At 39.9% G+C, this 12,642-nt stretch overlaps 1 non-coding gene and 1 pseudogene across 1 annotated transcript; one reads left to right on the forward strand and one right to left on the reverse strand.

Moving 5' to 3' along the window:
- The first annotated feature begins 3,788 nt into the window (after positions 1 to 3,788).
- LOC147941171 (small nucleolar RNA R71) lies at positions 3,789 to 3,883 on the forward strand (annotated as a pseudogene).
- Positions 3,884 to 12,332: 8,449 nt separating this feature from the next.
- Positions 12,333 to 12,439, reverse strand: LOC147941172 (small nucleolar RNA R71). The gene has a single exon (XR_015562962.1). It is a non-coding gene; the product is annotated as a small nucleolar RNA R71 (small nucleolar RNA).
- Between the last annotated feature and the right edge of the window lie 203 nt (positions 12,440 to 12,642).

The following is a 12,642-nucleotide window of genomic DNA, read 5'->3' on the forward strand; positions in this document are numbered from 1 at the left end:
TGTATGGACCAAAGCTGCAGATGATGCTTTTCACGTGATTAAGACAAAGCTTACAACAGCTCCGGTTTTAACACTTCCCAACTTTGACATTGCCTTTGAACTTCATTGTGATGCTTCTAAATCAGGAATTGGTGCAGTTTTAAGTCAAGAGAGAAAACCAGTGGCATTTTTTAGTGAGAAAATTGCAGGTTCACGTGAGAGATATAGTACGTATGATGTCGAGTTATACGCTGTGGTGCAAGCGGTGAAACATTGGAGACATTATCTTTTTCACCGCGAGTTTGTCTTATACACAGACCATGATGCTCTTAAACATATGAGTTCTCAAGATAAGGTATCCTCACGACACGCTGCTTGGTTTTCTTACCTTCAACAATTCACTTTTGTTATTAAGCATAAGGCGGGAACACTTAATCGAGTCGCCGATGCTCTCAGTCGTCGTCATGCTTTGGTAGCTTCGATGCATGTTTCAGTTGTTGGCTTTTCAGTTCTTCCCGATTTATACCCAGTTGATCCTTTTTTTGGAAAAATTTGGACTGATGCTCAACGTGGAAACAGGGATGACTACATTATTGTTGACGGGTTTTTATTCAAGGGATGTAGACTGTGCATTCCAGATTGTAGTCTCCGCTTACAAGTGATTAGAGAACTCCATGGTGAAGGACATGTTGGTAGGGATCGCACCCTTCAGTTAGTAAACACATCTTATTTTTGGCCGACATTACGACGTGATGTTGAACGTTATATTGTACGATTTGGAATTTGTCAAGCTTCCAAGGGACATGCCTCCAATGCAGGATTGTATCTACCGTTACCAATCCCCTCTCAGCCTTGGACCGACATAAGTATGGATTTTGTTTTAGGACTCCCTCGCACTCAACGTGGACATGATTTTATCTTTGTTGTGGTTGACCGATTTTCAAAGATGGTCCATTTTGTGCCTTGTAAAAAAACCACTGATGCAGTTCAGGTCGCGACGTTATTCTTTCGTGATTTTTGTAAGCTACACGGCCTTCCTCTTTCAATTGTGTCAGACCGGGACTCACGATTTCTGAGCCACTTTTGGCGTTCGTTGTGGCGTTTACCTCGGACTAGTCTCGACATGAGTTCTGCTTACCACCCACAAACCGATGGTCAAACTGAAGTCACTAATCGAGCCTTGGGTGATCTGTTACGGTGCTTAGTTGGAGATAACATTCGTTCTTGGGATTCTGTTTTGTGTCAGGCTGAATTTGCACAAAATCATGCTATTAATCGGAGCACGGGTTATAGTCCTTTTCACGTGGTTTATGGTTTTATGCCGAGAGGTCCAATTGATTTAAGTATAGCACCAGATCGGACACGTTCTCATGGAAGGGCTTGTGACATGATTAACAATTTTGCAAACATTCACCAACAAGTCAAAGCCAATTTGAAAGCTGCTTCTTCAAAATACAAAGCTGCTGCCGATTCACACAGACGTGATGTTCAGTTTGTAGTAGGTGATAAAGTTTGGGCTGTCCTCACCAAAGATCGTTTTCCGTCAAACACTTATAACAAGTTGAAAGCCAGAAAGGTCGGACCATTAGAAGTGCTTGAGAAGATTAACAACAATGCTTATAGACTCCGTCTCCCACCCCACATAAACACATCTGACGTTTTCAATGTTAAACACTTAGTTCGTTATGTGGCTGATGAAGAGGATGAAAATTCGGGGACAAATTTTTCTTTACCCGGGGCGACCAGATGCAGCGTAACTACACACTTTCCTGGGCTGAAGCGAGAGTTCTAGTTTTGGTTTATTTGTGGGCTTTTGGTTGTTTAATTATTTCCTTTTGTGTTCGTTAATTTACCGACATTAGCTTAGGGTTTTTATTTAGTTTATTGCACAAGTAGTATAAGTAGAGGATTTGGAGCTTTATTGTTCTTCGGTTTTTGATTAATAAAAAGAGAATTACTTTTTCAAACTCTTGTTCGAATTCTATGTTCAAACAAGAATTATCGACAAGCTACTAAAGGTTCTGCAGATCCTAAGTTTCTTGTCTTTTACGCTTCTAGCTGCTACATTACATAGGTTGCCTCCCAAGTAGCGCGCTTGTTTAACGTCGTTGACTCGACGTTAGGTGCCCTTATTAGGCTTGAGAAGAGTTAGCTTTAGGAATCAATGCTCCTTCGGCTCCTTTGATATCTTTGTAGTCTGCTCCAGCTTCAATAACAAGTTGTCTTTTTGCAGAAGTTTCAAAAACTTTTGCATGAAGAAGAACTTCTTTAGTATACCTTATCATCTCTTGGATATGTTCCTTACTCTCGCTACTTAGCTCAGGAGGAAGTATGATTTTGATTGCTTAGATTGCGGTTTAGATTGCTTAGGTTACAGGTTGTTGATGCTTGTAGATGCAGAATGGTCGAATTGCATCAGCTTGTCGATGTTAGGATCCATCGGCTCTTCATGTAATGAGTTGGTTGGCCAAAACTTTGGCTTGGAGATAGTCGGATATGACTTCTTCTTGTTGATGTTAGCAAAGGTTGTCCTCTTTGACTTTTGGTCGATGATAGCTCCAACAGTAGCTAGGAATGGTCTTCCTAAAATCAATGGTTTCTCGGTCTTGTCATTCATATCCAAGATGTGAAAGTCGGTAGGGACTATGCAGTCTCCTACTACAAGTTGTAGGTCTCGAACTATCCTTTGGGAACTTTTTGAGATGAGTCTCCAAAGACTAAAATGAGGTTGGATGGCGATATGTCTCGCAATCCTAGCTTTTCAGCTACACTTCTTGACATAACATTAGCACCAGAATCAAAAAGAGAGTTAGAGAATTCAATGCCTGTTATGGAACATGAGCAAACAAAACGTCCTGGATCTTCAGCTTTAGGTAGTCTCCTTAAGGGGTAGTGGCTTGTGGTTTCTTCATCAAATGGACATGTCATACGAATAACATCTTCATCAGAGTCAAAGAGTGGTACCATAGGCTTGGCTTCACGGTAGGTGAGGGCTGGTATGGTTGAGATAGCATTGCAATATCTTTTAGGATTCTCTTTGGGTTTCCCCGAAAGTACACCAACTTGGCGTGGAACGACATTAGCGGTTTGAGCGACTTGAGTTTCAAGCTTCTTGACATGGATAGAAATGCTTTTAAACTTCCCATTCAGTTCAGTATATATGTTATCCATCCTTGAGTTGATCTCTCTTGATTGCTTATGAAAAGCAACAAGGAGCTCTTGCATCTTTGTATCGACATAGGCATCAGTTTGAGAGGTAGGCGCCTGGGCTGGTCCGGATTGGCAAGGCGGTTTGTTGTTGTTGAATTGGGGTCGCAGCTGGAAGTTGTTGTTGTTGTTTCCACCAAAGCTGTTGTCTTGATAGCGGTTAGCTTGCTGAAGGTAGTTCTGATCTTGGGGACTCTCCACATTTGGGTTCCTATAAGAAAGGTTAGAAGTATTTCAAAAGTTGTTGTTGTACCCTCGGTTTTGGTAGTATCCTTGAGCACCAACATAGTTGACTTCTTCTTCTTTGTCATAAGAATCTTCTTGGAAAGGCTCCATGTTTCCATTGTTAATAGTCTCACAAGAGTTTACTCCGTGTTGTTGATTCCTAAGAAGTTGGTTCATCATGTTCTTATGATCGGCAATCTCCTTAGCGTCGGAATTGCTAGAACGGATGGTTCTATCAAAATCGGTGCAAGTGTGGTTACTACTTGCGGCAAGGTTGTCGATGAGTAGTGAAATATCCATTGCTGGCTGTGTCGAGTGAAAGTTGATACTTAGGGTATAATCCTCTATAGAAGGTACTTAAGAGGTTACCTTGAGCAAAACCATGATGGGGGCAGTCACGTTCATAGTCCTTGAAACTTTCCCATGCTTCATAAAAAGATTCGACCGGTCCTTGTTTAAAACTTTGCAGCTTGTTGCGAAAAGAGTTGGATCTTGACTTGGTGTAGAAGTGGTTGAGAAAGGCTGACTTGCATCCTTCCTAGCTAGTAATCGATCCGAGAGGAAGAGACTTTAACCATCTATGAGCCTTGTCGGCTAGAGAGAAAGGAAAAAGCTTACACTTCAAGTAATTTTCAGGAATTCCATTGGTTCTTGTTGTAGAGCAGATTTCTTCAAAATGATCAATGTGGTCCATCGGATGTTCGGTAGTTAGGCCATGGAACTGATTTTGCTTCACCAAACCAATAATTTGAGGTTTAATCTCATAATCACATCGTGGAGGATAAATAATACGGATAGCAGCGCGGTCTTGAACGAATTGGTTTGGAGCATCATAATCGGCGATGGTACGGTTAGGTGCGGCACGTCTTAGAGGGTGAACACAAGCAGGTTTTTTTCTGCCAACTGGAGGTAGTGGTGGATTAGCGACGATAGCAGGCTGGTGAGGAGGAGCATCGAGGTTGTCTCCTAAGCCTAGAAGGTTAGCATCACGAGGAGCTTGTTGATGGTCTCGGCCAACTTCAGGGTCGAGTTGCGGATCTGCGGCTACAAGGTTGGGGTTATCACCTTGTGCGAGAATTGGTTCTCCTTGCTCATGGAGGGTAGGAGGTATCAGCGGTTGGTCGAAGTTAAAGGGACCTTGGTCCTGGTACCTTTCTTCGGCCATGAGGTCTTGTTTTCAAAGTTTCCTATGCTCACATTCTAGTCGATCAATGTGTTGAACTTGAGATACGGTTCCGGAGGGCTGACTCCTAGTCATGCACTACAAAATCCAAAAACAGAAACTAAAAGGGAAAATAGAGGTTATCGAAAAACAAGAAAATTAAAATAAAATTCAAAAATTCAAAAGAAAAATTCAAAGTATCTTAGAAGAGAGTTCTTATCAAATTCAACGGCAGCTAGTTACTCCCCGGCAACGGCGCCAAAAAGCTTTGATGTGTGTAGAATTTCACTTCAAATCTTTTACCTGAAAAGACTACACAACGACTGAAAGTGCACAGTAAATCAATGTAGTATTTTAGGATCGATCCCACAGAGAGTATTAGCGAACACAAATTGAATTATAATACAAAGAACTATGGCTGAGATTAAATAAGAGATTGGGGTTTTGGTTTTCCTAATAACTATTGCAAATAAATAAAACGGTCTAAAACTATAAGACTAAGGCGTTGGGCGTTTTGGGAGTCATCTCAGCGTTTTCATGGTTCTAAGCAATATTAAGTGTAAGATCTAACAAGTAAATACTAATTTCAGTCTAGGTTCTCAACTACGAAACACTAATGAACTAACAAGCTATTCTCATAGAATGAAAGTCTAAAGTCTTCATACTCCGTTACTCAACTTTCGCAGGCAACGACGCATGTCAACCAGCTAGTAAAACAAGTTTGATACATTCACCAAACTCTGCAACTCAACTTACGCAGGTTAGACGTGAGGTTTCGGTATAACACTAGTTCAGAGAAGTAGGATAACGCGTTTAGCGCTCCTGTTCTCTAGATCAGAACTTGGTGATCAATCCAAGCACATGCATTAAGAATAAGATGTCCCAAAAGAACTCTAATAATAAACCGAAAATAAGACCTAACAACCTAATTGAAGCGAACCGTGAATTCTCCTTGAATCACCCCATAAAACCCAACAAAGTAAACTACTCGCTCATGATGCAAAGAAACGACATTGATATTATAAAGTATAGCATCAAAAACGAATCAATAAACAAAGAAGGGTTCTAAGTAAACTTCTCTATTTATCACAAAAGTAACTTGATCCCAAAAGCAATGAAAGTATGAAGTAACTAGAAAGAGTAGAAAGAGAGAGAGGGCAGATCTTCAAGCTTCAAGAGGGGCAAGAGGTTGCGGCTGCTTCTATGGTCGTGGCTAGGGCTGCTCCAAAAGTTATAGAAGATGCACAAAGGAAGCACACTGGAGGCAAACCTCAAAACCCTAGGTCTTAAGAGTATTTATAGGGTTTTGTTTTGTAAGGGTAAAAACGTCTTCTCTTCTTAACTGCAGGATAAGGGGCGGCGAAAGAGGCTTCTGGACCGTGGAGGAGGCTTGGACTTGGCCGCAGTGTTGGTCGCTTGTCAGGCCTTCAATAAAAGCCCATCGGCTTATTGCTTCTCTTCACGTCGGTTTATAAGGGTATTGAAACGCCTCTCATCTCATCTGATCATCACTGCTTATCTCTGTTTGCATGTTATCATACATTCATTGCATAAGTAGTCAGGAACCAAAAACAATATGTTTCAGTTGGCGCTGTTGCCGGGGATGATGATGAATGATCAGGTGGAATGCAAGAGGTTTCAATTACTCTTATGTTTTTGTAATATAAGAGATGTCGATCCATAATGAGTAAGATGCAAGCAATCCGGATGTGAACACTAATTTAAGTCAAGCCATGTATGATTATGTTTTTGTTCTAACAACCTAATGACAATAATGAAATGCATAATGTAAAACTACTAAGATTAGATACTAAATGCAAAGTGAATAGTGATAGACAATGCAGAATTAAAGCTAAACAGAGGCAATAACTAACAAATGCTATGAAATGAACGAAACAAGATCAAACAAGAGTGAATGCAATGAATAGAAATGAAACAAGAAAGATGCAAAACATAAACGAGAACTCTGGAAGGAGCTCGAACAAGCACTCGATCGAGTACTAGGTCGAGTGACTTAATAAGAAGAACAGAGACAAATTCAACAACTTAAACAGAACGAATTGCAAGTAAATCAACAGGAAACAGATCTCAGCAATTAAACAGATAAATAAATAAACAATGTAGGTCCTAGAGATGGATTCATGGGCTGGACTCAAGCTATAATTACCTAACTGACCAACAAACCTCAATCAACAAAGAGCTATCTCTAGACAATGATCTTCTAATACTTGCTAATCCATTTTAATGACAATAACAATCAAGTTTAAATACTCCTAGACCGAGTTCTCACTAGCTAAGACATATAACAACACACATTAAAGATCCATATCATTACTTGTCAAAAATCACCTTAAACAACCAATCTCTCAGGTTAAGCATGATAATCTCTAGCATTAGCTTTATCTAACAACATAAACATTGGTGTGATGCTAAGAAGCTTTAGATCTATTCTTACCCTCTCAGATATAAGAACAACATAGAGCACATCTAATCTAGAAGAGATATTTAAACAATCAAACTTGATCAGTCTAGACAACCATAACTCTTATCCAGCCTTATCCATCCCTAAGATTCTAACACACTACTCAGATGAACAAAACATGATGAACAAAAACACAAACCCAGAAATTAATGAAACTACCATTATTAGAAAGATGAGATAAAGATCTACAATATTGAACAAAGAAGCAAACTCATATTCTCAATACCCAGAAAGTTATGGAACCAACAAAGTATGAAAATCTAGAAAAAAATACAATAAAAGTGGCTGATGATGTAAACAAAAAGCAAATATTCCCAAAAGGGGAAATACTAGGTTTCAGGTGGCTACAGATATTATTTCTATCTAAAAAGGACTTGTAGGCAGCCATAGAGTAGGAAGGGAAGCCCTAAATCAGCTAGCAGACAAAATAGAGAGGCGGCTCGGTCAGCTCGACCATGTGCTCGGTCGAGTGGGTGGTCGAGTGACTTCTTCTTCTGCTTCTTCCACTGGTCGAGTCCATCTCCTCACACAGTCGAGTGTCTGCTCGAGTGTGGTGGTCGAGTGGACTCGGAACTTTGCTTTGCTTCTGTTCCAACCTTTGTATGTTTCACTTGTTGAACTCTACTCCTCTTGTACACTTTTACATGCCCCTTGGGGTCCAAATTACCTTATTATGCACGAAACAATTCAAATGCAATGCAAATCCTATATAATGTACAAACAGACCTTAAACTACTGAATAAAAACAAAACTCGCTCGTAAATCATGCAAAAAAGGGTAAATAAACTAAGGTAAAACATGGTGAAATATATGAACATCAACACCCCCAAACTTAGTCTTTGCTTGCCCTCAAGCAAATAAATAAGACATAAGTAAGAAAGTGAGGTTTAAAAGTGGGATCTCAGAACCTAAAACTTATTAATAAACTAGCTAGAATCAATGTCTAAGTTACTAATACTATGATGCAAGTTGAATGAGCTGTACTTAAAAATTTTAGACAAGTCTATCACAACCTTAACTGTTTCCAGCCTTAGAAATTCACATATATTCAGATCAACCATTTCCTATAACATTATTAAACAAGAACATGAATCAGCTTATGCAATACTTAAGCTCATTTGGCTTGGTAGTAAAAGGCTTAGAGACAATGATGGTCTCTCTTTAGAGTGGGGCTTGTCAATATCAATGTTCTCTCATAAAAAATGGATTGAGCTTTAGAAGAAGACTAAAGGTAAGAACACTTAGACACATACAAGAACAAAACCTTGTCTACCCAAAGGTACCCAAAGTGTTTGATCCTAGCATTCTAATCCCAAATGGTCCTAGTTCTACCCTTTATCTTCATCTTTTCTCAAATACCTTTTATCTCTTTTGTTTTTAAGCCTTAGGAGATGTTTCTTATTTGAACTCTCTAGTGGAATGGAGGTTTCTTTCTTATTTGATATGGTTCCCTTTTCTTCTTACTTCTTAAGACATAAAAGCTTTTTGCTAGACTCTTCTTTTCTTTCTTTCTTTTCTTTTCCTAGAACCATCTCTTATCAAATTTAAACTTCCTCATTCTTTCACTAGAGCTTAAATTTTCTTAAACACATTCCCCTCCTAAAGACTCTAACCTTTTCTTTTTTTTCTTTTCCTCTTTTCTTTTCTTTCTCAAACAAACCAAGTCCCAAACCCAGAAATTAAACCACCTAGTCCTATCTAGCTTGAAAATTGTAAACCAGAACTACACAAGGCTTTATTTCTGTCAGCTCAAACCTAACACTTTCTACCAAGCTCAATCCCAAAAAGGCCTCACACACACAAGAATAAACATGGCTTGAAAGAAAGGTTGGTTATGGGTAGGGAAAACTGATTTAATGATGAAATCAACTACTTGGATCAATAAGAGTGGTAAAAAGGGAAAAGATGATCCAAATATGTATATGGTATCCATGAGTTTAAAGCAATGCACAAACAGATAATTCAAAATCAATATTAGGTTCTTATAAATAGGAAATGGCATCAAATCACAACATGCTTCAGTTTAGACCAAAATGCATTGTAGGAATTAAAGGCTTGGTTCAATCTTATGTTTCTAGCTACTCAACTAGCATCAAAGTACTATTAACTTTGGCATTGATCCTAGTTTAGTGAATTTAAACAAGCTAACAAGGCAAAACTCATCATAGATCCCTAATGCAAATTATGAAACAGTCATAAATGAAACATGCTAACAAGATCCTAATATGCAATGCAAACTACATGAATACTCTTTTTTTGTAAAGAATTTTGTAAAAAAAATCAAATTTTTTTTTTTGGTTTTTCTATGCCTTAGATGCAATGCAAGTAATAACATGATAATGCTAAAAATTTGAAATAAGAAAATAAAAAAACAATGTCAAATACTATCTCAAACCCTCCCCCAAACTTAAATTACACAGTCTCTGTGTAAGAGAAATTTGAAAGAGGATTTAAGACTCAAAAGAAAACAAAACTAGAAATGCATTGGTATTTATAATGGAATGGGTGATTTTGGTACCTCATGGGTTGTGGAAGAAACTATCTACAGCTTCACTCATGCTATCATATGTGTAGCTGGAGTCTGGAGCTTGAATTTGACTTGCTGATGGAGAGGCGGGGAACTCGACTATGGCTCTCGATTGGGACTCGGTCGAGTGGCTCGGTCGGTGGATGGTGGTGGATGGTGGTGGATATAGTTGCTGTCCTTGCTGTCCTTGTTGCCCATAGTTGTGTTGCATGAGGGCAGGGTCCATGAAGTACTGAGGTGGGTAGGGAGGGTAAACTTGACCATAGGGATAGCCTTGATAGCCTGGGTGAGCCGGAAAGCCATAAGGAGGTCTAGGGAAGTGCTAGACCGAGTGCATTGGAGGTGCTCGGTCGATTGGTTGTTTGAGTGCGACGGTCGATTGCCTCGGAAACTGCTGTTCTGCACGAACTGGACCTCTTCTCCTCTGTAAAGGATCAAATGACGAAGCTCTTGCTAGTTCCACCGGATTTCCAGTCCTAGACAATGCTCTGGTTGAGCTACTCCTCCTCAAATGCTCAGTTGGTGCTTGATAACTCTCTAATTTAAATGTTTTAAGCATCCTTTTTTGTCCATATTCTGCATAATATTTACCCTAACCATAGCATTTTTAGGTCATTTACTGTAGGAATCCACTTTTCGGCCATTTAGGGTGTTGCATTCTTGCATTTGCACTTTTTGGATGAAAACAGGTGCTTTAGAGCCTAAAATGGGAAGAAACAAGGTCAAATCCGAGCATTTACCCGAAGGAGCTATGGAGCAGGAAGAACAGTCCGAACCTCAACCCGATCGAAGAGGATCCAAGGGCAGGAAGAACAACCCGAGGACCTATCCGAGGAGTTACTCGACCACATCTTCGAGCACCGCCTCGAGCAGACCCTCGGGCAGGACTGGGCTGCTAGGGTTAAAGGGTTTCCATATATAAACCCCCCTCTTCTTCCTCTCGCCCTAGCACGCCGCAGACACTCAAACCAGAGAGTGAGAGCTTCTGAGAGAGATCTTGAGCGACTCAAACACTTTTTCCACTTTGTTAGGATTCATTTTGTTATTTTCTTTTGCATTTTCGATTCTATATTCTTCCTCTTTACTCTATTTTCAATAAAATGCAATTTTCGTTTATCTATGTTTTTGTGTTTTCTGCAATGAGATCTGAGTAGTGCAACAAAGTTTCTAGGGTTGGGATAGACAATTTTGTGTTCTTGATCGGTTAGGATGTCTTAGCTTGGTTGTTTATGTTTTATAAATTCCTTTCTAGATTGGTGTTCTTAATGGTATCAACAGACCGAGAGGTTGAGATTAGATCTAGGGTGTTTTACCATCGAGAGGTGTAGTTGAAATGCTTGAATCAATAAATGCTAGAGATTTATTCACTTAGCCTAAGAGATTAGATGTGTAAGGAGTTTATGGACAATAATGAATCGGTTTGTATTGCCTGCTTGGTCATGTTTCTCCAACGAGAGTTGGGTAGGGGAGTGATCAAGGTTGATTTTTCTATCATGAGAGTGTTTTAACAAGATTTTAGAGATTCATTGTCTAGGTAATATTTGCTTGAGGCATGTAGGACATTCATACTGTTAGAATATTTGCTTGAGGCATGTAGGACATTCATACTGGTCTGAAACGGTTAGGAGTTGATTACCCCATCCTTAGGAGCTTTCGCATTTTGATTGTTTACATTTTCATTCATAACTCGATCACTTACCCGAACAGCTACACGATCACCTGCTTCGAGTACACCTTCGAGCTGATCATACTCATCTCGTTTACTCGATCACCCCACCCGATCTTGTACTCAAATGCTTGCGTCGAGTGCTTAGGTTGTGTGGTTCTTGTTTATTTTCTTTCTTTTGTTTATTTTAGGATTGTTATATTAAACCATTGATTGCTTGGCTTGACTTGCATAGTTCTGATCATATCTCATCTGCTAGCATAACAACTATTTGGATTGATAACCCTTTGTACTACAACTTCATAGGGAATTGATACCCTGGGTGAAAATCCTGTTATCAATTTGGCGTCGTTGCCATTTGCTTGAATTTGATTTGCTACGTTTCAGATTTCAGCACTTGCTAGATCAAGTTCTATTATATACTTTGGTTAGTTAGTGACTTGTTTACTTTCGTATTTGTTTGTTTTGCATTTCAGGTACAACCCGAGTACCCACCCGACCCGTCACTCGATCACCTGGATCGAGTTGAACTTCGTGTACTCACTCGATCAACTGATTGTGCATGCAAACACGATCCAAGGGTAGCCAAAACTTGAGTCCTTTCATCGATAACATCGACAGACCAAGGTTACTCCGTCCACAACAAGTTCAACAACTGCAACCAAACACAATTGAGGAGATAATGAATAACCAGAATGGCCCACTATCTCTTCAAGCAAGGACCAACATCGGAGCAGGAGATGTTCCATCTACTCACACTCAAAGAAATGGCATTGTGCCACCTGCTGTCCAGAACAACAACTTTGAGATCAAGAGTAGTCTCATCTAGATGATACAAAGCAATAAGTTTCATGGATTGCCAATGGAGGACCCATTGGACCATTTGGATGAGTTTGATAGGCTCTGTAGCCTAACAAAGATAAATGGAGTTAGTGAAGATGGGTTCAAACTCCGGCTTTTCCCATTTTCTTTGGGAGACAAAGCACACATCTGGGAGAAATCACTCCCCAAGGAGTCCATCACCACCTAGGAAGCATGCAAGAAGGCGTTTCTAGTCAAATTCTTCTCCAACTCCAGAACTGCAAGGCTGCGAAATGATATCTCCAACTTTGTTCAGAAGAGCAATGAGACATTCAGTGAAGCTTGGGAACGTTTCAAGTGATCCACTACCAAATGCCCTCATCATGGATTCAGCAATGCTTCATTGCTAAGTACACTATCCAGAGGTGTGGTCCCTAAGATACGGATGTTGCTGGACACCGCAAGCAATGGTAACTTCCTCAAGAAGGATGTCGATGAAGGTTGGGATCTAGTGGAGAACTTGGCTCAATCTGATGGCCACTACAATGAGGAATATGATCGCACTGTGCGATCTATTGGAGAGGATGATGCAA

Source organism: Camelina sativa, chromosome 7, assembly GCF_030686135.1.
Source record: "Camelina sativa cultivar CO46 ecotype springtype chromosome 7, ASM3068613v1".
NCBI classification, from domain to species: Eukaryota; Viridiplantae; Streptophyta; class Magnoliopsida; order Brassicales; family Brassicaceae; genus Camelina; species Camelina sativa.